This window comes from Crinia signifera, chromosome 8 (assembly GCF_055691185.1).
Source record: "Crinia signifera chromosome 8, ASM5569118v1, whole genome shotgun sequence".
Classification (NCBI taxonomy): domain Eukaryota; kingdom Metazoa; phylum Chordata; class Amphibia; order Anura; family Myobatrachidae; genus Crinia; species Crinia signifera.
In genome coordinates this window covers 15,670,887-15,695,251 of record NC_139224.1, presented here as the reverse complement: position 1 = coordinate 15,695,251, position 24,365 = coordinate 15,670,887, and the positions used below count along the sequence as shown (strand labels likewise).

Genomic DNA, 24,365 nt, shown 5'->3' with positions numbered 1-24,365 from the left:
AGACAGGTGCATTGCTGCATTACACTCCCATTCACTAAGCGTCATCACATTGCTGGGGAGAGGAGACAGGTGCATTGCTGCATTACACTCCCATTCACTAAGCGTCATCACATTGCTGGGGAGAGGAGACAGGTGCATTGCTGCATTACACTCCCCTCACTAAGCGGCCTCACACTGCTGTGCAGAAGAGACAGGTGCATTGCTGCATTACACTCCCATTCACTAAGCGTCATCACATTGCTGGGGAGAGGAGACAGGTGCATTGCTGCATTACACTCCCATTCACTAAGCGTCCTCACATTGCTGGGGAGAGGAGACAGGTGCATTGCTGCATTACACTCCCATTCACTAAGCGTCATCACATTGCTGTGCAGAAGAGACAGGTGCATTGCTGCATTACACTCCCCTCACTAAACGGCCTCACACTGCTGGGGAGAGGAGACAGGTGCATTGCTGCATTACACTCCCCTCACTAAGCGTCCTCACACCGCAAGGAAGAGGAGACAGGTGCATTGCTGCATTACACTCCCATTCACTAAGCGTCCTCGCATTGCTGGGGAGAGGAGACAGGTGCATTGCTGCATTACACTCCCCTCACTAAGCGTCCTCACACTGCTGGGGAGAGGAGACAGGTGCATTGCTGCAGTACACTCCCATTCACTATGCGTCCTCACATTGCTGGGGAGAGGAGACAGGTGCATTGCTGCATTACACTCCCCTCATTAAGCAGCCTCACACTGCTGTGCAGAAGAGACAGGTGCATTGCTGCATTACACTCCCCTCACTAAACGGCCTCACACTGCTGGGGAGAGGAGACAGGTGCATTGCTGCATTACACTCCCCTCACTAAGCGTCCTCACACTGCAAGGAAGAGGAGACAGGTGCATTGATGCATTACACTCCCATTCACTAAGCGTCCTCACATTGCTGGGGAGAGGAGACAGGTGCATTGCTGCATTACACTCCCCTCACTAAGCGGCCTCACACTGCTGAGGAGAGGAAACAGGTGCATTGCTGCATTACATTCCTCACTAAGCGTCCTCACACTGCTGGGGAGAGGAGATAGGTGCATTGCTGCATTACACCTCCCTCACTAAGCATCCTCACACTGCTGGGGAGAGGAGACAGGTGCATTGCTGCATTACACTGCCCTCACTAAGCTTCCTCTCACTGCTGGGGAGAGGAGACAGGTGCATTGCTGCATTACACTCCCCCTCACTAAGCGTCCTCACACTGCTGGGCACGCAAGACCGACCGCCGCAAATGGTCTGCTGGATTATTTGCAGAAAATATAATATTGGGCCTAATGTATTAAGCCTTAACAAGCGATAAATAGGGTGATTCACAGCCAATCAGCTCCTATCTGCCATGTTACAGGCTGTCTTTGAGAAATGATAGGTAGGAGCTGATTGGTTGATCCTTTGTCACTTGTTAAGGCTTACCTTTCCCCCAATGTCTCTTCAGACACATTCCAGTCAGCACCATTAGCCCAGTAATTCCAACATTTACACTTTCGCCGGTACTCTTTACCTAGAACGGCGCCCACAATGTCCATCGCGGTCATCGGGGGTAAAAAATCGCGGGCATCGCATGCACTAAAAAAACGGGTGCGACGCGATGCCCGCGATTTTCCCATAGGGATCAATGTTAAAAGTGTGATTGGACGCGATTTTAGTGTTAAATGCCTCAATGCCCGCGATTTTTCCATAGGAAACAATGTTAAATGGGCCACAGAGCCCTAATAGTCCCCCTGAAGTCTTAAATGGCCCCCACAATTTTTAATGCCACCCCACGATCAACGTGAACCCGAAGCGTGGCGAGCCCGCGAGGGGTGGCGGTACGCGTCCTCCGACCTTTTCATACCCCCACTATCCACGTCGGCGTGGAGTTGAGAATAGAATAGTGTGGCGAGCGCAGAGAGCCACCGAGCCCAAAGCGTGGCGAGCGCAGCGAGCCCCGCGAGGGGACGCGGATACCTGTGAAGCCCGCGAAGGGACGCGTTTACCTGTGAAGGTATCCGTGTCCCCTCGCTGCGCTCGCCACACTATTCTATTCTCAACTCCACGCCGACGTGGATAGTGGGGGTATGAAAAGGTCGGGTCTGTTGATGGCTGTAACTGGACATTACTGACCCACAAGTTCGGCAACAGATATGAAAGAACTGAATATACAGTACACAGAAATGTAATTTTACAAAAACAAACATTTTATACACCAATAATGCCACAATGTTATTGATTTATAAGCAGGTACCAGAGTTCCCCTAGCCTCTCCTCCTGCCCCAACCTTCTGTTCTGTTGTGGAGCTGCAGGGGACAGGTATGAGGTAGAGGTGGGTGGAGCCTGGTGATTGCCAACAGCCTGTACAATCAGCTCTACAGCGCCAGGTGCTGGTGTTCTTTGTTTGCGTTTTGACCCTGGCAATAATTCATTAACGCTGTGCATATTTCTTATTGGATGTGGTGGTGTACTCAGTCACATGTCCATTGTGTGTGTGTGTGTGTATAACACAACACTACACTATATAGAGAACAAGTTTATGCAATGTGGGTGTATGTTCAGCTCTGGGACAGCCGCTAATTGAAGTCCATAGTGACTCAGATCCCCTCTCTCACTTTCCAAGACAGCTTCCCTGCAGCTATGGTGATAACGCCAGAGAGGAGAGACAGTACTGCAGGTAGGTTAGGGGGCTAGGCACCGACGCGGGCTTTCCTTGCGGGAAGCCCGGGTCGGTGGGATGGGGGTGTACAGCAGGTAGGCTGGCCGGTCCCCTTCTTGACAACTAGCCGGTTGGGAAGGCCAGTAAGAGGGGCCAGGGTTAAAAGCAGGGATCAGGGCAGGCTTGCCTACCCTCACGGAATTCCCGGCAGGCTCCCGAAAATCGGGTCCCCCTCCTGGCCCCCCGGGAAGGTTGGCAATCCTCCCGCATTTGTCAGGCAGCCCTTGCCGTGCCGCACTAATTACCGTTTTTTGCGGATCCGCGGCAAGGGGCGAGACTAAAATGACGCAAATCGCGTCATTTTAGCCCCCGTCCCTACTCAGGGACCCGCGAATCGCGGCGTTTGTATGGATTGGGGGCGGGGCTTTGAGTCATCAACCCCCTGTCCCCGCCCCCCTGACCTGGAGATCCGGCTGTCCTCTCCGGGCTTCTCCCAGAGAGGCAATTTTAAAAGTCGGCAAGTATGGATCAGGGGGAACAGAGCTTATTCATCCCACAGCTAGAACAAGACACCGGCCCACCAGGCTCGGTACAGGGGTAAAGATAGAGGCGTCTAAAGAGTATTAGTTGTCAAGGATATCAATATTGTATTGATATTTCTTATAAAAAAAAAACAAAAAAAACAGAAATGTATATTTGCATACATGGAGAGTTATGTTGAATAGTAATGATTATTTTGGTTGTCAAATCAATGTCACATGTGATGTGCGAACAGATACTCGAGTAAGAGTGCTTACAAGGGAGGGAGCGATGCACAAGGCAGGAAAGTAGGGGAGTTACAGAATGCCTCGCATACTCACCCATAGGCGGCCGCACGCCTGGTTCCAGCATTAATATGGCATGGACCAAAATGGTAGGGGTCATGCTCACGTAAGCCACATGGGGACGGCTGGCACATCCTAGGCATTGACGTGGTCTTGTCTCAGTTATTTGGTTGAGCGGGGCGCCGGTAAGTCGCCCTCTCTCGCCTTATGGTACATAGGCACTTTAAGGCGATAACACAACAAACTAAACCTGTGCCTGGGCTTTGAGGAGACAGAATATTCTGACAAGACGCACTGAGCAATTCACTCAACGCCACATCAAGTTCCAACCCCAAAGCCCAGAGTCACTCTATTCATCAATAATGGACGGCTCACATTAAACGCTTCCGTTTTTCTGCTGGGTTTATGCTCGGCTTCACCTTACGGCTGCTGGGACGGGGGCGGCGGGACTGTTATTACATGTGACGTGTGTTTTTCAGGCTTTTAAAATACATCGGGCAGAGTGCACCAAGAAATGTTCTCTGTCGAAGTGCATATGGAAAATAACTGTGTTACACTTAAACTAAAGTAGATGGGCCACAGAAACTGGATGTAGATGAAGCAGAGAGACTGTTTACGTGCTGCCATGTCCTCTACCTGTACTAAGCAGGGGAGAAGAGGTAAGGGACAAGCCATCGATGGCCCTCAGCAGACATGGTGTCCACTTGGCTCTACAATTCTCATAGACTATCATGGCAGCAAATCATGGAGTCAAGTTCAAGAAGTCCTGAGGCTGCAGGTATCTTGGTATGGGCACAGCGACTAAAAGACACTTGTATTTCTAGTGGCGGCATGACCATCATGACACATTTTGGTGCAGGATCCAATGTATTCCTTATTATTTTTAGGACTCTTGCTGTGCGGCATGACTGATGTTAATGTCCTGTATGGGTTTGTATGAGCCAGAGGTTTTCTGTATGTTCCACAGTTGCCTATGAACTCAACAGGTTCTCCCTCACCACTGTCAGAGGAGACATTGCTGGAGAGACAGTGTGATGGATGGCGGGGGGGGGAATTCTGGCCCCACTGGTGGAGATGATGACCCCACTGGTGATGATGATGGCAAAGCTGGTGGATATGATGGCCCAGCTGTTGGAGATGATCATCGGGCTGGTGGACATGATGGCACAGTTGGTTGAGATGATAGCCCAGCTAATGGAGATGATTTCCCAGCTGGTCGAGATGATGGCCTGGCTGGTGGAGATGATGGCCTGGCTGATGGAAATGAATACCCAGTTGGTGGAGATGGTGGCCCAGTTGGTGGAGACGATCGTCCGGCTGGTGGACATGATGTCCCAGTTGGTGGAGATGATGGCCCGGCTGGTGGAGATGATCGTCAGGCTGGTGGACATGATGGCCCAGTTGGTGGAGATGATGGCCCGGCTGGTGGAGATGATCGTCCATTTGGTAGACATGATGGCCCAGTTGGTGGAGATGATGGCCCAGCTGGTGGAGATGATCATCTGGCTGATGGTCATGATGGCCCAGTTGGTGGAGATGATGGCCCAGTTGGACAAGATAAGGCACACCTCTGTAATGAGTATCACATCTGCAGTGACAGACCTTACAAAGTATTCCAAAATTGATCTGGGACCTAGAAAGTCATTACACACAGTGGAAAAGGCCTTCTGGAACCAGGGAAGGTAATGTCAAATTGTATCCCTGTCTGGGTAGGGTGAATCCCAGGCTACATGGTGAGAATCATGCCCACCTGCAGAAGACTGGAAGATTAGGTGTCCTGGTTGAGGAGCAGGAGATAAAACACAGGGTCATACCAAGGAGAACAAAAAGCTAACTGGGGAGCACTGGCCACATTCTGTGGCTGTTATGCTGGGACTGGCAGGAGGAAGGTGGCACCGGGATAGTGGGCTCACAGTGCTGGATTCCAGTGACAGGGTCCTACTGAGAACAATGGACAGCCAGGAGAGCGGCGGAAATATCAGGAGAAAAACTGCAACAACATAAAACCATGTAGGTTCTGAATGGCAATAGCTGCCACCTGTGATGGCTACATGGAGTCACCAACAACTGGAGGAAGATGGAGTACCCCCGACACTAACATACAACGTGTACCCGCGACACTAACATGCAGCATGCTCCCACAACACTAACATACGGATTGTTCCTGCAACACTAACATACCGCATGCACCCCAACACTAATATATTCACATTGTCTGCTTATTGTGTGGCTAGCCACGCTGTCCCCTTATTGTGCGGCTAGCCACACTGTCCCTTTATTGTAAGGCTAACCAGATTGTCCCCTTATTGTAGGGCTAGCCACACTGTCACATTATTGTAAGCCTAGCCATGTTGTTCCCTTATTGTAAGACTAGCCATGCTGCCCCCTTACTGTAGGGCTAACCAGACTGTCTCCTTATGATAAGGCACCCCAGGTTGTTCCCTTATTGTATGGTTAGCCACACTGTCCCCATTGTGTAAGGTTGGCCACACTGTTCCATTATCGTAAGGTTAACCACACTGTCCCCTTATTGTAAGGCTAGCCACGCTGTCACCTTATTGTAAGGCTAGCCGTCCCCTTATTGTGCGGCTAGCCACGCTGTCCCCTTATTGTAAGGCTAGCCGTCCCCTTATTGTAAGGCTAGCTATGCTGTCCCCGTACTGTAAGATTAGCCAGGATGTCCCCTTATTGTAAGCCTAACCATGCCATCCCCTTATTGTGCGGCTAGCCATGCCCTTATTGTAAGGCTAACATGCTGTCCCTTTATTGTAAGGCTAGCCAAGCTGTCGCCTTATTGTGCGGCTAGTCACGCTGTGTCCTTATTGTAAGGCTAACCATGCCATCCCCTTATTGTAAGCCTAGCTATGCTATCCCCATATTGTAAGATTAGCCAGGCTGTCCCCTTATTGTAAGCCTAACCATGCCATCCCTTTATTGTGTGGCTAGCCACGCTGTCCCCTTATTGTAAGATTAACCATAATATCCCCTTATTGTAAGGCTAGCCATGCTGTCACCTTATTGTAAGGCTAACATGCTGTCCCCTTATTGTATGGCTAGCCACGCTGTCCCTTTATTGTAAGGCTAGCCATGCCGTCCCCTTATTGTAAGGCTAGCCACACTGTGTCCTTATTGTAAGGTTAACCACACTGTCCCCTTATCGTAAGGATAGCCATGCCGTCCCCTTATTGTGTGGCTAGCCACGCTGTCACCTTATTGTAAGGCTAACATGCCGTCCCCTTATTGTAAGGCTAACCATGCCATCCCCTTATTGTAAGGCTAGCCATGCTGTCCCCTTATTGTAAGGCTAGCCATGCTGTCCCCTTATCGTAAGGATAGCCATGCCGTCCCCTTATTGTGTGGCTAGCCACGCTGTCACCTTATTGTAAGGCTAACATGCCGTCCCCTTATTGTAAGGCTAACCATGCCATCCCCTTATTGTAAGGCTAGCCAGGCTGTCACCTTAGTGTAAGGCTAGCCATGCTGTCACCTTAGTGTAAGGCTAGCCATGCTGTCCCCTTATTGTAGGGTTAGCCAGGCTGTCACCTTAGTGTAAGGCTAGCCATGCTGTCCCCTTATTGTAAGGTTAGCCAGGCTGTCCCCTTAGTGTAAGGCTAGCTATGCCATCCCCTTATGGAAAGGCAAGCCATGCTGTCCCCTTATTGTAAGGCAAACCATGCCGTCCCCTTATTGTGGCTAGCCACGCGGTCACCTTATTGTGCAGCTAGCCAAGCTGTCGCCTTATTGTAAGGCTAACATTCCGTCCCCTTATTGTAAGGCTAGCCACGCTGTCCTCTTATTGTAAGGTTAACCACGCTGTCCCCTTATTGTAAGGCTAACCATGCCATCCCCTTATTGTAAGGCCAGCCATGCTGTCCCCTTAGTGTAAGGCTATCTATGCCATCCCCTTATTGAAAGGCAAGCCATGCTGTCCCCTTATTGTAAGGTTAGCTAGGCTGTCGTCTTATTGTAGGGCTAGCCACGCTGTCCCCTTATTGTAAGATTAGCCAGGCTGTCCCCTTATTGTAAGGCTAGCCATGCTGTCCCCTTAGTGTAAGGCTAGCCATGCTGTCCCCTTATTGTAAGATTAGCCAGGCTGTCCCCTTATTGTAAGGCTAGCCACGCTGTCCCCTTATTGTAAGATTAGCCAGGCTGTCCCCTTATTGTAGGGCTAGCCACGCTGTCCCCTTATTGTAAGATTAGCCAGGCTGTCCCCTTATTGTAAGGCTAGCCATGCTGTCCCCTTATTGTAAGGCTAGCCATGCTGTCCCCTTATTGTAAGATTAGCCATGCTGTCCCCTTATTGTAAGGCTAGCCACGCTGTCCCCTTATTGTAAGATTAGCCAGGCTGTCCCCTTATTGTAGGGCTAGCCACGCTGTCCCCTTATTGTAAGATTAGCCAGGCTGTCCCCTTATTGTAAGGCTAGCCATGCTGTCCTCTTATTGTAAGGCTAGCCATGCTGTCCCCTTATTGTAAGATTAGCCAGGCTGTCCCCTTAATGTAAGGTGAGCCGTGACATCCCTTCTCCTTCCCCTTATTTCCCCCAACACTGGGGTCATTTATCTTATTGGTTGTTAGATTTGCTTCCTGTACTGCCTGTTGTTGCTTTCGATGTTCGCTCACCACCTAATATATCACCTAATATATCTTTGGAAAAATATAAAATGATTGGACAAGGTTTGTTTCGAGCACTTTGATAAGCCATAGAATGGGAGTCTCACTGTAGAATGTCTTCATCTTCAAAAATTGGTGTAAGACTGCAGTAATCAACGTACACCCTCCATCTGCCTAACTCCTCCCATTAGAGGGAGACCGTACCCGCACAGATGCTGCCAAGCCAGGCCATAAATAATACATGTGACATCACAAAAGAGCATTTTGGCTGCGGATTCGCACATTTGCAGATGGAACACATGGATTTGTATAGGAACACATTAATAAAGGCGTTTATTAAATAATATTAAACACATGCGGTAAAATGTCACAGTTACCGGATCTGTGTTGTGGAAACATCAATATACAAGAAGAGCGACTGCTCTCTGGCCATTCTCTGGGAGTACTAACATTTCCTGAGAATGAGACAATGGAACTATTGTGAAGAGTCCACGCAGTTGCAAGGTGTGGAGTGGAGAGTTTGTGGGCTAAAAACTGTCACAGCTCAAAGTGAAAGTAAAAACGTTCACAGCTCAAAGTGAAAGCATATTGCAGAAGTCAGCATTTTGACAGGCTTTTAACTAGTTTGGAATAATAGTGCTGATCACGTAGGTCCTACTAACATAAAGTTGCGCAGGACATGCTGCCATATTTATGTTTATTCGGCCTTGCATCTCAAGTCACTGAATAATTACCCCGTAAGAAGGGTCAGAATGACCACTCTCCATGTTTACGTATCATTCTTCAGAATAATGCTGCGATTCTGTATTACTAGGAAATGACTTCTGTATCATTTTGCTGTAGACTTACATCTCATTATTAGCTTTGGGAATAGAGGCCTTAAACAACTGATGTTTCTATATAGTATATATAGTTTCCTTCATATGACAAGATTGATATAAGGTGTTGGAAACACCCTCCCAGCACTATACTTACATGGCAAGCATAGTAAATGCACAACGATACCCCCAAGCGTTCGCACAGGGGACTGATGTTTTCATTCTGCGCATTTCTGTGCATGTACATATGTTGGGTGCGAATGGGCACAGCAAACTGCGAGTTCGCCTTCTCTTTTGCACCCAGAAGTGCGGGCGGGGGGCATGGGCCAGCGGCAATAGGACGCCTATGGGAACGCCCAGCGGGTGTCAGCTGCCCGCGGCAGGCAGCGTAAAAACCACACAGTGCTGCAAAATTTTGTGTTAACTAGTATCAACCCCCCAGAAAGTACTCCCAGCTACATGAGTTCTTCCAGTCTATGGAAAAGTGGCATTACAGAGGGGGTGATTCTGCACTAGCTGCCACTCTCCGGAGCTCGCTCTTCTGGCCTCTGTATGCTGGAGGGTTGGAGAGTATATATGGTAACGTGGCATTACAGAGGGGGTGATTCTGCACTAGCTGCCTCTCTCTGGAGCTCGCTCTTCTGGCCTCTGTATGCTGGAGGGTTGGAGAGTATATATGTCAACGCGGCATTACAGAGGGGGTGATTCTGCACTAGCTGCCTCTCTCTGGAGCTTGCTCTTCTGGCCTCTGTATGCTGGAGGGTTGGAGAGTATATATGGTAACGTGGCATTACAGAGGGGGTGATTCTGCACTAGCTGCCACTCTCCGGAGCTCGCTCTTCTGGCCTCTGTATGCTGGAGGGTTGGAGAGTATATATGGTAACGTGGCATTACAGAGGGGGTGATTCTGCACTAGCTGCCTCTCTCCGGAGCTCGCTCTTCTGGCCTCTGTATGCTGGAGGGTTGGAGAGTATATATGGTAACGTGGCATTACAGAGGGGGTGATTCTGCACTAGCTGCCACTCTCTGGAGCTCGCTCTTCTGGCCTCTGTATGCTGGAGGGTTGGAGAGTATATATGGTAACGTGGCATTACAGAGGGGGTGATTCTGCACTAGCTGCCTCTCTCCGGAGCTTGCTCTTCTGGCCTCTGTATGCTGGAGGGTTGGAGAGTATATATGGTAACGTGGCATTACAGAGGGGGTGATTCTGCACTAGCTGCCTCTCTCCGGAGCTCGCTCTTCTGGCCTCTGTATGCTGGAGGGTTGGAGAGTATATATGGTAACGTGGCATTACAGAGGGGGTGATTCTGCACTAGCTGCCTCTCTCCGGAGCTCGCTCTTCTGGCCTCTGTATGCAGGAGGGTTGGAGAGTATATATGGTAACGTGGCATTACAGAGGGGGTGATTCTGCACTAGCTGCCTCTCTCCGGAGCTCGCTCTTCTGGCCTCTGTATGCAGGAGGGTTGGAGAGTATATATGGTAACGTGGCATTACAGAGGGGGTGATTCTGCACTAGCTGCCACTCTCCGGAGCTCGCTCTTCTGGCCTCTGTATGCAGGAGGGTTGGAGAGTATATATGGTAACGTGACATTACAGAGGGGGTGATTCTGCACTAGCTGCCACTCTCCGGAGCTCGCTCTTCTGGCCTCTGTATGCAGGAGGGTTGGAGAGTATATATGGTAACGTGGCATTACAGAGGGGGTGATTCTGCACTAGCTGCCACTCTCCGGAGCTCGCTCTTCTGGCCTCTGTATGCAGGAGGGTTGGAGAGTATATATGGTAACGTGACATTACAGAGGGGGTGATTCTGCACTAGCTGCCACTCTCCGGAGCTCGCTCTTCTGGCCTCTGTATGCAGGAGGGTTGGAGAGTATATATGGTAACGTGGCATTACAGAGGGGGTGATTCTGCACTAGCTGCCTCTCTCCGGAGCTCGCTCTTCTGGCCTCTGTATGCTGGATGGTAGGAGAGTATATATGGTAACGTGGCATTACAGAGGGGGTGATTCTGCACTAGCTGCCACTCTCCAGAGCTCGCTCTTCTGGCCTCTGTATGCAGGAGGGTTGGAGAGTATATATGGTAACGTGGCATTACAGTGGGGGTGATTCTGCACTAGCTGCCACTCTCCGGAGCTCGCTCTTCTGGCCTCTGTATGCAGGAGGGTTGGAGAGTATATATGGTAACGTGGCATTACAGAGGGGGTGATTCTGCACTAGCTGCCACTCTCCGGAGCTCGCTCTTCTGGCCTCTGTATGCAGGAGGGTTGGAGAGTATATATGGTAACGTGGCATTACAGAGGGGGTGATTCTGCACTAGCTGCCTCTCTCCGGAGCTCGCTCTTCTGGCCTCTGTATGCTGGATGGTAGGAGAGTATATATGGTAACGTGGCATTACAGAGGGGGTGATTCTGCACTAGCTGCCACTCTCCAGAGCTCGCTCTTCTGGCCTCTGTATGCAGGAGGGTTGGAGAGTATATATGGTAACGTGGCATTACAGTGGGGGTGATTCTGCACTAGCTGCCACTCTCCGGAGCTCGCTCTTCTGGCCTCTGTATGCAGGAGGGTTGGAGAGTATATATGGTAACGTGGCATTACAGAGGGGGTGATTCTGCACTAGCTGCCTCTCTCCGGAGCTCGCTCTTCTGGCCTCTGTATGCTGGAGGGTTGGAGAGTATATATGGTAACGTGGCATTACAGAGGGGGTGATTCTGCACTAGCTGCCTATCTCCGGAGCTCGCTCTTCTGGCCTCTGTATGCTGGATGGTAGGAGAGCATTAATCGTCTGCTCAGCATATTATTGCAGCTCATCGGTCTGCATCTTATCGCATGGGGTGATGGATCTGTAGTAGGCTGGAGGGGGGGAACTTAATATGACAGTGATTCCTAAAACTGAAAACAACATTGTCACTGCCATGTACATCAGCAGCCAGATGACATGCTGCAGTTACTGCGTGTACTATAGTCCCCGCCCCCACAATGGAGGCAGTGATCCAGGAAAGAGTTAGTAGTATACATGTAAGTTGCAGCAACAACAACAACCGTGTATACAGTATGATAGAGATCGGGCACTTGCAGGTCTGAGGATTTGCACAATTCTGCTGAGGAAGACAACATTACAGAAAGAAAACATTCATTTTATGTTACGTCTATTCTAAATCCAGCTGCTGGTAATTGTAAGGTTACCCTCCCGGCCTGTTATTACCACCTTGTACTCTTCTACAATTATCCAGATTAGTGTTTAGCATAACTATATCATTTATTATATTACTGGACCTCGTTCTTGGGGTTTAGATGTGACGTCGTTACTCTGCAGGTTACACCGATACTGAGATACTCCGGCTGTCACACACTATACCTGTACATCAGGAGGATGGGGCAGAGGCATTAAGCCTTAAAAAGAGATTAGCGTGAGGGTGATAAACGTCCAGCCAATCAGCCCCTAACTGTCATGCTACAGGCGGTGTACGGAAACTGGCAGTTTGGAGCAGATTGGCTGGGTGTTTACCACTCCTTATCACAACCCGCGTTAATCTCTTTTTAAGGCTTAATACATCTGCCTCAATGTCACAGCAAGTCATATATATATATATATATATATATATATATATATATATATATATATATATATATACATATATATACTATTACCCAGTTCTGTCCTATTGCTGTTGTTGCAATTATAGAGCGCATCAGAATATGCTGCACTATATAAAAGACTGTTAATAAATAATAATATATGTACACACACATTATATATACTTATATCGCTATGTGACTGTCAATGTCAATCGTTCTGGAATCTCATCACGCCTACGGACGATGCCGAAACGTTATATAACATTACTACACATATAACACATGCCAACAAAATCTGTTCATCTGACTACACGGTACGGATACGGCGTCCATACCCCATCACGCTGGCTGGCACCCCAGTACACATAGTGGCACCCCATTTAAGGCTGTGACTGCATTACTTTCCTGTACCCCAGCACCCACTCACACCTCCTGTAATATAATCCTCATTACCCATTATAGACTATGCTATCCCAGCACTAACATTACCCCAACTCCCCATTTCATATCAGAGCTACCCTGTCATCCCTCATACTGTGTATGTATATGTATATACAATGTATACACATACGTGTCACACATGCCACTATCAGACTGCACATTGCAGTACACGTTACATAATGCACGCTCTGACATCATGCCACGGGTTATGACGTCATCATCATGTCCAGGTATATGCAAAGGCTGAAGTCACCTATAGATTACACCAGCCACAAATGGTTATATGGTAATGGAGAGCCCCCACTGATGGGAGCCAGCGTGTGGTGTAATGCACACAGCTTGTCCCTCTCTGAAAGCAGCAGCCTCTGTCCCCCTCTCCATGAGCCTTGTGTATGGAACCTACAGGGGTCAGGGGTGTCTGCAGCCACAGCCAGTGGGGGGAACAGGGGATGGGGGGAAGGCTTCTTACCTCTGCTATCTGCCTCCTCTACCTTCTGTGCAGCAATGAGACATCCAAAACCGAAGGAAATATAAGCCTCCCACGTACCCTGCACAGATCCCAAGAGCACACACACAGTCAGCACACACACAGGACTGAGGGGAAATGTAGCAGCGAGACACATACATGTACAGCGCACACACACACAGGACTGAGGGGATATGTAGCAGCGAGACACATACATGTACAGGACACACACACAGGACTGAGGGGAAATGTAGCAGCGAGACACATACATGTACAGCGCACACACACACAGGACTGAGGGGATATGTAGCAGCGAGACACATACATGTACAGGACACACACACAGGACTTAGGGGAAATGTAGCAGCGAGACACATACATGTACAGATCACACACACACAGGACTGAGGGGATATGTAGCAGCAAGACGCATACATGTACAGCGCACACACACACACAGGACTGAGGGGATATGTAGCAGCGAGACACATACATGTACAGCACACACACACAGGACTGAGGGGATATGTATCAGTGAGACACATACATGTACAGATCACACACACACAGGACTGAGGGGATATGTAGCAGCGAGACACATACATGTACAGCGCACACACACACAGGACTGAGGGGATATGTAGCAGCGAGACACATACATGTACAGCACACACACACAGGACTGAGGGGATATGTAGCAGCGAGACACATACATGTACAGCACACACACAGGACTTAGGGGAAATGTAGCAGCGAGACACATACATGTACAGCGCACACACACAGGACTTAGGGGAAATGTAGCAGCGAGACACATACATGTACAGCGCACACACACAGGACTTAGGGGAAATGTAGCAGCGAGACACATACATGTACAGATCACACACACACAGGACTGAGGGGAAATGTAGCAGCGAGACACATACATGTACAGCGCGCACACACACAGGACTGAGGGGATATGTAGCAGTGAGACACATACATGTACAGCGCATACACAGGACTGAGGGGATATGTAGTAGCGTGACACATACATGTACAGCGCACACACAGGACTAAGGGGATATGTAGTAGCGTGACACATACATGTACAGCGCACACACAGGACTGAGGGGATATGTAGCAGCGAGACACATACATGTACAGCACACACACACAGGACTGAGGGGAAATGTATCAGCGAGACACATACATGTACAGATTACACACACAGGACTGAGGGGATATGTAGTAGCATGACACATACATGTACAGCACACACACATGACTGTGAGGATATGTAGCAGCGAGACACATACATGTACAGCACACACACAGGACTGAGGGGATATGTAGCTGCAAGACACATACATGTACAGCACAGTAATGACAGCAGAGTGCGGTATATTAGGGTGGGAGGTAAGTCATACAAAGATGGGTATGATGGAGGGGGGTAAGGACAGCAGAGTGCGGTATATTAGGGTGGGAGGTAAGTCATACACAGATGGGTATGATGGAGGGGGGTAAGGGCAGCAGAGTGCGGTGTATTAGGGTGGGAGGTAAGTCATACACAGATGGGTATGATGGAGGGGGGTAAGGACAGCAGAGTGTGGTGTATTAGGGTGGGAGGTAAGTCATACACAGATGGGTATGATGGACGGGGGTAAGGACAGCAGAGTGTGGTGTATTAGGGTGGGAGGTAAGTCATACACAGATGGGTATGATGGAGGGGGGTAAGGACAGCAGAGCGTGGTGTATTAGGGTAGGAGGTAAGTCATACACAGATGGGTATGATGGGGGGGTAAGGACAGCAGAGAGCGGTGTATTAGGGTGGGAGGTAAGTCATACACAGATGGGTATGATGGAGGGGGGTAAGGGCAGCATAGTGCGGTATATTAGGGTGGGAGGTAAGTCATACACAGATGGGTATGATGGAGGGGGGTAAGGACAGCAGAGTGCGGTATATTAGGGTGGGAGGTAAGTCATACACAGATGGGTATGATGGAGGGGGGTAAGGGCAGCATAGTGCGGTATATTAGGGTGAGAGGTAAGTCATACACAGATGGGTATGATAGAGGAGGGGTAAGGACAGCAGAGCACGGTATATTAGGGTGGGAGGTAAGTCAAACACAGATGGGTATGATGGAGGGGGGTAAGGACAGCAGAGTGTGGTGTATTAGGGTGGGAGGTAAGTCATACACAGATGGGTATGATGGAGGGGGGTAAGGACAGCATAGTGCGGTGTATTAGGGTGGGAGGTAAGTCATACACAGATGGGTATGATGGAGGGGGGTAAGGACAGCAGAGTGTGGTGTATTAGGGTAGGAGGTAAGTCATACACAGATGGGTATGATGGGGGGGTAAGGACAGCAGAGCACGGTGTATTAGGGTGGGAGGTAAGTCATACACAGATGGGTATGATGGAGGGGGGTAAGGGCAGCATAGTGCGGTATATTAGGGTGGGAGGTAAGTCATACACAGATGGGTATGATGGAGGGGGGTAAGGACAGCAGAGTGCGGTATATTAGGGTGGGAGGTAAGTCATACACAGATGGGTATGATGGAGGGGGGTAAGGGCAGCATAGTGCGGTATATTAGGGTGGGAGGTAAGTCATACACAGATGGGTATGATAGAGTGGGTGTAAGGGCAGCATAGTGCGGTGTATTAGGGTGGGAGGTAAGTCATACACAGATGGGTATGATGGAGGGGGGTAAGGACAGCATAGTGCGGTGTATTAGGGTGGGAGGTAAGTCATACACAGATGGGTATGATAAAGGGGGGTAAGGACAGCAGAGCGCGGTATATTAGGGTGGGAGGTAAGTCATACACAGATGGGTATGATGGAGGGGGGTAAGGACAGCAGAGTGCGGTATATTAGGGTGGGAGGTAAGTCATACACAGATGGGTATGATGGAGGGGGGTAAGGACAGCAGAGTGCGGTATATTAGGGTGGGAGGTAAGTCATACACAGATGGGTATGATGGGGGGGTAAGGACAGCAGAGTGCGGTGTATTAGGGTGGGAGGTAAGTCATACACAAATGGGTATGATGGAGGGGGGTAAGGACAGCAGAGTGCAGTGTATTAGGGTGGGAGGTAAGTCATACACAGATGGGTATGATGGAGGGGGGTAAGGACAGCAGAGCACGGTATATTAGGGTGGGAGGTAAGTCATACACAGATGGGTATGATGGAGGGGGGTAAGGACAGCAGAGTGTGGTATATTAGGGTGGGAGGAAAGTCATACACAGATGGGTATGATGGAGGGGGGTAAGGACAGCAGAGCGCGGTGTATTAGGGTGGGAGGTAAGTCATACACAGATGGGTATGATGGGTGAAGCGGGGTAAGGACAGCATAGTGCGGTATATTAGGGTGGGAGGTAAGTCATACACAGATGGGTATGATGGAGGGGGGTAAGGACAGCAGAGTGCAGTGTATTAGGGTGGGAGGTAAGTCATACACAGATGGGTATGATGGAGGGGGGTAAGGACAGCATAGTGCGGTGTATTAGGGTGGGAGGTAAGTCATACACAGATGGGTATGATGGAGGGGGGTAAGGACAGCATAGTGCGGTGTATTAGGGTGGGAGATAAGTCATACACAGATGGGTATGATGGAGGGGGGTAAAGGCCCCCATACACTAGCCGATTTTGGTCAGATTTCTGCCAGATCAGTCGGATCTGGCAGAAATCGGACCAAAATCGGCTAGTTTGGATGTCCCCTCAGATCCGATGCGCGGTCCCGTGCGCATCGGATCTGCGTCGGGTGGTCGGACCTGCTGCACGTCCGACCACCCGACTTGGGACCTAGTGCGGCGGTAGAGGGAGCAGGGGGGGCTGGGGACGCTGCGGGGGACACAGGCGGCATAGAGCCGCGCAGGGGGAGACGGCGGGAGCTGTCAGTATTGAATAAAAAAAAAAAAAGCCCATACAATGCATGGGCGGCCTGTGATTGGCTGAGCGCTCTCTCAGCCAGTCAGCAATTGGCTGAGAGAGCGCTCAGCCAATCACAGGCAGCCCATTCATTGTATAGGCTTTTTTTTTCTACCATTGACAGCTCCCGCCGGCTCCCCCTGCCCGGCTCTATGCCGCCTGTGTCCCCCGCAGCGTCCCCAGCCACCCCCGCTCCCTCTACCGCCTCGCCGCACAGACGCTGGGGGGACACAGACGTGTCACCCGCAGCGTCCCCAGCCCCCCTGCTCCCGCCTCGCCGCACAGACGCTGGGGGGACACAGACGTGTCACCCGCAGCGTCCCCAGCCCCCCTGCTCCCTCTACCGCCTCGCCGCACAGACGCTGGGGGGACACAGACGCTGTCCCCCGCAGCGTCCCCAGCAGCGGGGGACACAGAGTCCCCAGCCCCCCCCCCCCCCCCCTGCTCCCCGGGTTTTTTTACATGTGATAAATCGAGACGATTTATCACATGTAAAAAATGGCACATCAAGTGCCAGTCTAATCAAGCTCCCCCGGGGAGCAGCCGGGGAAGCTCAGGGGGAAGTCGGGGGCGACTTGTCCTAAGGACAAGTCGCCCTAGTGTATGGGGGCCTTAAGGACAGCAGAGCGCGGTATATTAGGGTGGGAGGTAAGTCATACACAGATGGGTATGATGGGGGGGTAAGGACAGCAGAGTGCGGTGTATTAGGGTGGGAGGTAAGTCATACACAGATGGGTATGATGGAGGGGGGTAAGGACAGCAGAGCGCGGTATATTAGGGTGGGAGGTAAGTCATACACAGATGGGTATGATGGGGGGGTAAGGACAGCAGAGTGCAGTGTATTAGGGTGGGAGGTAAGTCATACACAGATGGGTATGATGGAGGGGGTAAGGACAGCAGAGTGCAGTGTATTAGGGTGGGAGGTAAGTCATACACAGATGGGTATGATGGAGGAGGGTAAGGACAGCAGAGTGCAGTGTATTAGGGTGGGAGGTAAGTCATACACAGATGGGTATGATGGAGGGGGGTAAGGACAGCAGAGTGCGGTATATTAGGGTGGGAGGTAAGTCATACACAGATGGGTATGATGGAGGGGGGTAAGGGCAGCATAGTGCGGTATATTAGGGTGGGAGGTAAGTCATACACAGATGGCTATGATAGAGGGGGTGTAAGGGCAGCATAGTGCGGTGTATTAGGGTGGGAGGTAAGTCATACACAGATGGGTATGATGGAGGGGGGTAAGGACAGCATAGTGCGGTGTATTAGGGTGGGAGGTAAGTCATACACAGATGGGTATGATGGAGGGGGGTAAGGACAGCAGAGCGCGGTATATTAGGGTGGGAGGTAAGTCAAACACAGATGGGTATGATGGAGGGGGGTAAGGACAGCAGAGTGCGGTATATTAGGGTGGGAGGTAAGTCATACACAGATGGGTATGATGGAGGGGGGTAAGGACAGCAGAGTGCGGTATATTAGGGTGGGAGGTAAGTCATACACAGATGGGTATGATGGGGGGGTAAGGACAGCAGAGTGCGGTGTATTAGGGTGGGAGGTAAGTCATACACAGATGGGTATGATGGAGGGGGGTAAGGACAGCAGAGTGCAGTGTATTAGGGTGGGAGGTAAGTCATACACAGATGGGTATGATGGAGGGGGGTAAGGACAGCAGAGCACGGTATATTAGGGTGGGAGGTAAGTCATACACTGATGGGTATGATGGAGGGGGGTAAGGACAGCAGAGTGTGGTATATTAGGGTGGGAGGAAAGTCATACACAGATGGGTATGATGGAGAGGGGTAAGGACAGCAGAGCGCGGTGTATAAGGGTGGGAGGTAAGTCATACACAGATGGGTATGATGGGGGGGTAAGGACAGCAGAGTGCGGTATATTAGGGTGGGAGGAAAGTCATACACAGATGGGTATGATGGAGGGGGTAAGGACAGCATAGTGCGGTGTATTAGGGTGGGAGGTAAGTCATACAAAGATGGGTATGATGGAGGGGGGTAAGGACAGCAGAGTGCAGTGTATTAGGGTGGGAGGTAAGTCATACACAGATGGGTATGATGGAGGGGGGTAAGGACAGCAGAGCACGGTATATTAGGGTGGGAGGTAAGTCATACACTGATGGGTATGATGGAGGGGTAAGGACAGCAGAGTGTGGTATATTAGGGTGGGAGGAAAGTCATACACAGATGGGTATGATGGAGGGGGGGTAAGGACAGCAGAGCGCGGTGTATTAGGGTGGGAGGTAAGTCATACACAGATGGGTATGATGGGTGAAGCGGGGTAAGGACAGCATAGTGCGGTATATTAGGGTGGGAGGTAAGTCATACACAGATGGGTATGATGGAGGGGGGTAAGGACAGCAGAGTGCAGTGTATTAGGGTGGGAGGTAAGTCATACACAGATGGGTATGATGGAGGGGGGTAAGGACAGCAGAGTGTGGTATATTAGGGTGGGAGGTAAGTCATACACAGATGGGTATGATGGAGGGGGTAAGGACAGCATAGTGCGGTATATTAGGGTGGGAGGTAAGTCATACACAGATGGGTATGATGGAGGGGGGTAAGGACAGCATAGTGCGGTGTATTAGGGTGGGAGGTAAGTCATACACAGATGGGTATGATGGAGGGGGGTAAGGACAGCAGAGCGCAGTATATTAGGGTGTGAGGTAAGTCATACACAGATGGGTATGATGGGGGGGTAAGGACAGCAGAGTGCGGTATATTAGGGTGGGAGGTAAGTCATACACAGATGGGTATGATGGAGGGGGTAAGGACAGCATAGTGCGGTGTATTAGGGTGGGAGGTAAGTCATACACAGATGGGTATGATGGAGGGGGGTAAGGACAGCAGAGCGCGGTATATTAGGGTGGGAGGTAAGTCATACACAGATGGGTATGATGGGGGGGTAAGGACAGCAGAGTGCAGTGTATTAGGGTGGGAGGTAAGTCATACACAGATGGGTATGATGGAGGGGGGTAAGGACAGCAGAGTGCAGTGTATTAGGGTGGGAGGTAAGTCATACACAGATGGGTATGATGGAGGGGGTAAGGACAGCAGAGCACGGTATATTAGGGTGGGAGGTAAGTCATAAACAGATGGGTATGATGGAGGGGGGTAAGGGAAGCATAGTGCGGTGTATTTGGGTGGGAGGTAAGTCATACACAGATGGTTATGATGGAGGGGGGTAAGGACAGCAGAGTGCGGTATATTATGGCGGGGGGTAAGTCATACACAGATGGGTATGATGGAGGGGGGTAAGGACAGCAGAGTGCAGTGTATTAGGGTGGGAGGTAAGTCATACACAGATGGGTATGATGCGGGGGGGGGTAAGGACAGCAGAGTGCAGTGTATTAGGGTGGGAGGTAAGTCATACACAGATGGGTATGATGGAGGGGGTAAGGACAGTAGAGCACAGTATATTAGGGTGGGAGGTAAGTCATACACAGATGGGTATGATGGAGGGGTAAGGACAGCATAGTGCGGTATATTAGGGTGGGAGGTAAGTCATACACAGATGGGTATGATGGAGGGGTACGGACAGCAGAGCACAGTATATTAGGGTGGGAGGTAAGTCATACACAGATTGGTATGATGGAGGGGGGTAAGGACAGCATAGTGCGGTATATTAGGGTGGGAGGTAAGTCATACACAGATGGGTATGATGGAGGGGGGTAAGGACAGCAGAGTGCGGTATATTAGGGTGGGAGGTAAGTCATACAGAGATGGGTATGATGGAGGGGGGGGTAAGGACAGCATAGTGCGGTATATTAGGGTGGGAGGTAAGTCATACACAGATGGGTATGATGGAGGGGGGTAAGGACAGCATAGTGCGGTATATTAGGGTGGGAGGTAAGTCATACACAGATGGGTATGATGGAGGGGGTAAGGACAGTAGAGCACAGTATATTAGGGTGGGAGGTAAGTCATACACAGATGGGTATGATGGAGGGGTAAGGACAGCATAGTGCGGTATATTAGGGTGGGAGGTAAGTCATACACAGATGGGTATGATGGAGGGGGGTAAGGACAGCAGAGTGCAGTGTATTAGGGTGGGAGGTAAGTCATACACAGATGGGTATGATGGAGGGGGTAAGGACAGCAGAGCACGGTATATTAGGGTGGGAGGTAAGTCATAAACAGATGGGTATGATGGAGGGGGGTAAGGGAAGCATAGTGCGGTGTATTTGGGTGGGAGGTAAGTCATACACAGATGGTTATGATGGAGGGGGGTAAGGACAGCAGAGTGCGGTATATTAGGGTGGGAGGTAAGTCATACAGAGATGGGTATGATGGAGGGGGGGGTAAGGACAGCATAGTGCGGTATATTAGGGTGGGAGGTAAGTCATACACAGATGGGTATGATGGAGGGGGGTAAGGACAGCATAGTGCGGTATATTAGGGTGGGAGGTAAGTCATACACAGATGGGTATGATGGAGGGGGTAAGGACAGTAGAGCACAGTATATTAGGGTGGGAGGTAAGTCATACACAGATGGGTATGATGGAGGGGTAAGGACAGCATAGTGCGGTATATTAGGGTGGGAGGTAAGTCATACACAGATGGGTATGATGGAGGGGGGTAAGGACAGCAGAGTGCAGTGTATTAGGGTGGGAGGTAAGTCATACACAGATGGGTATGATGGAGGGGGTAAGGACAGCAGAGCACGGTATATTAGGGTGGGAGGTAAGTCATAAACAGATGGGTATGATGGAGGGGGGTAAGGGAAGCATAGTGCGGTGTATTTGGGTGGGAGGTAAGTCATACACAGATGGTTATGATGGAGGGGGGTAAGGACAGCAGAGTGCGGTATATTATGGCGGGGGGTAAGTCATACACAGATGGGTATGATGGAGGGGGGTAAGGACAGCAGAGTGCAGTGTATTAGGGTGGGAGGTAAGTCATACACAGATGGGTATGATGCGGGGGGGGGTAAGGACAGCAGAGTGCAGTGTATTAGGGTGGGAGGTAAGTCATACACAGATGGGTATGATGGAGGGGGTAAGGACAGTAGAGCACAGTATATTAGGGTGGGAGGTAAGTCATACACAGATGGGTATGATGGAGGGGTAAGGACAGCATAGTGCGGTATATTAGGGTGGGAGGTAAGTCATACACAGATGGGTATGATGGAGGGGTACGGACAGCAGAGCACAGTATATTAGGGTGGGAGGTAAGTCATACACAGATTGGTATGATGGAGGGGGGTAAGGACAGCATAGTGCGGTATATTAGGGTGGGAGGTAAGTCATACACAGATGGGTATGATGGAGGGGGGTAAGGACAGCAGAGTGCGGTATATTAGGGTGGGAGGTAAGTCATACAGAGATGGGTATGATGGAGGGGGGGGTAAGGACAGCATAGTGCGGTATATTAGGGTGGGAGGTAAGTCATACACAGATGGGTATGATGGAGGGGGGTAAGGACAGCATAGTGCGGTATATTAGGGTGGGAGGTAAGTCATACACAGATGGGTATGATGGAGGGGGTAAGGACAGTAGAGCACAGTATATTAGGGTGGGAGGTAAGTCATACACAGATGGGTATGATGGAGGGGTAAGGACAGCATAGTGCGGTATATTAGGGTGGGAGGTAAGTCATACACAGATGGGTATGATGGAGGGGGGTAAGGACAGCAGAGTGCAGTGTATTAGGGTGGGAGGTAAGTCATACACAGATGGGTATGATGGAGGGGGTAAGGACAGCAGAGCACGGTATATTAGGGTGGGAGGTAAGTCATAAACAGATGGGTATGATGGAGGGGGGTAAGGGAAGCATAGTGCGGTGTATTTGGGTGGGAGGTAAGTCATACACAGATGGTTATGATGGAGGGGGGTAAGGACAGCAGAGTGCGGTATATTAGGGTGGGAGGTAAGTCATACAGAGATGGGTATGATGGAGGGGGGGGTAAGGACAGCATAGTGCGGTATATTAGGGTGGGAGGTAAGTCATACACAGATGGGTATGATGGAGGGGGGTAAGGACAGCATAGTGCGGTATATTAGGGTGGGAGGTAAGTCATACACAGATGGGTATGATGGAGGGGGTAAGGACAGTAGAGCACAGTATATTAGGGTGGGAGGTAAGTCATACACAGATGGGTATGATGGAGGGGTAAGGACAGCATAGTGCGGTATATTAGGGTGGGAGGTAAGTCATACACAGATGGGTATGATGGAGGGGGGTAAGGACAGCAGAGTGCAGTGTATTAGGGTGGGAGGTAAGTCATACACAGATGGGTATGATGGAGGGGGTAAGGACAGCAGAGCACGGTATATTAGGGTGGGAGGTAAGTCATAAACAGATGGGTATGATGGAGGGGGGTAAGGGAAGCATAGTGCGGTGTATTTGGGTGGGAGGTAAGTCATACACAGATGGTTATGATGGAGGGGGGTAAGGACAGCAGAGTGCGGTATATTATGGCGGGGGGGGTAAGTCATACACAGATGGGTATGATGGAGGGGGGTAAGGACAGCAGAGTGCAGTGTATTAGGGTGGGAGGTAAGTCATACACAGATGGGTATGATGCGGGGGGGGGGGTAAGGACAGCAGAGTGCAGTGTATTAGGGTGGGAGGTAAGTCATACACAGATGGGTATGATGGAGGGGGTAAGGACAGTAGAGCACAGTATATTAGGGTGGGAGGTAAGTCATACACAGATGGGTATGATGGAGGGGTAAGGACAGCATAGTGCGGTATATTAGGGTGGGAGGTAAGTCATACACAGATGGGTATGATGGAGGGGTACGGACAGCAGAGCACAGTATATTAGGGTGGGAGGTAAGTCATACACAGATTGGTATGATGGAGGGGGGTAAGGACAGCATAGTGCGGTATATTAGGGTGGGAGGTAAGTCATACACAGATGGGTATGATGGAGGGGGGTAAGGACAGCAGAGTGCGGTATATTAGGGTGGGAGGTAAGTCATACAGAGATGGGTATGATGGAGGGGGGGGGTAAGGACAGCATAGTGCGGTATATTAGGGTGGGAGGTAAGTCATACACAGATGGGTATGATGGAGGGGGGTAAGGACAGCATAGTGCGGTATATTAG

The 24,365-nt window shown here is 50.4% G+C and overlaps 1 protein-coding gene across 17 annotated transcripts in view; it reads right to left on the bottom strand.

Moving 5' to 3' along the window:
• Positions 1 to 24,365, bottom strand: part of DOCK3 (dedicator of cytokinesis 3) — a 244,387-nt gene that overhangs the window by 137,166 nt on the left and 82,856 nt on the right. Inside the window, exon 1 of one of the 17 annotated variants that reach the window (XM_083155816.1) lies at positions 13,398 to 13,543. The exons of the other annotated variants lie outside the window; for them this stretch is intronic. The gene's annotated coding sequence lies outside the window, so the exon portion shown is untranslated. Of the gene's footprint in view, positions 1 to 13,397; positions 13,544 to 24,365 lie in introns of those variants that run through there. 17 annotated transcript variants of the gene reach the window in all.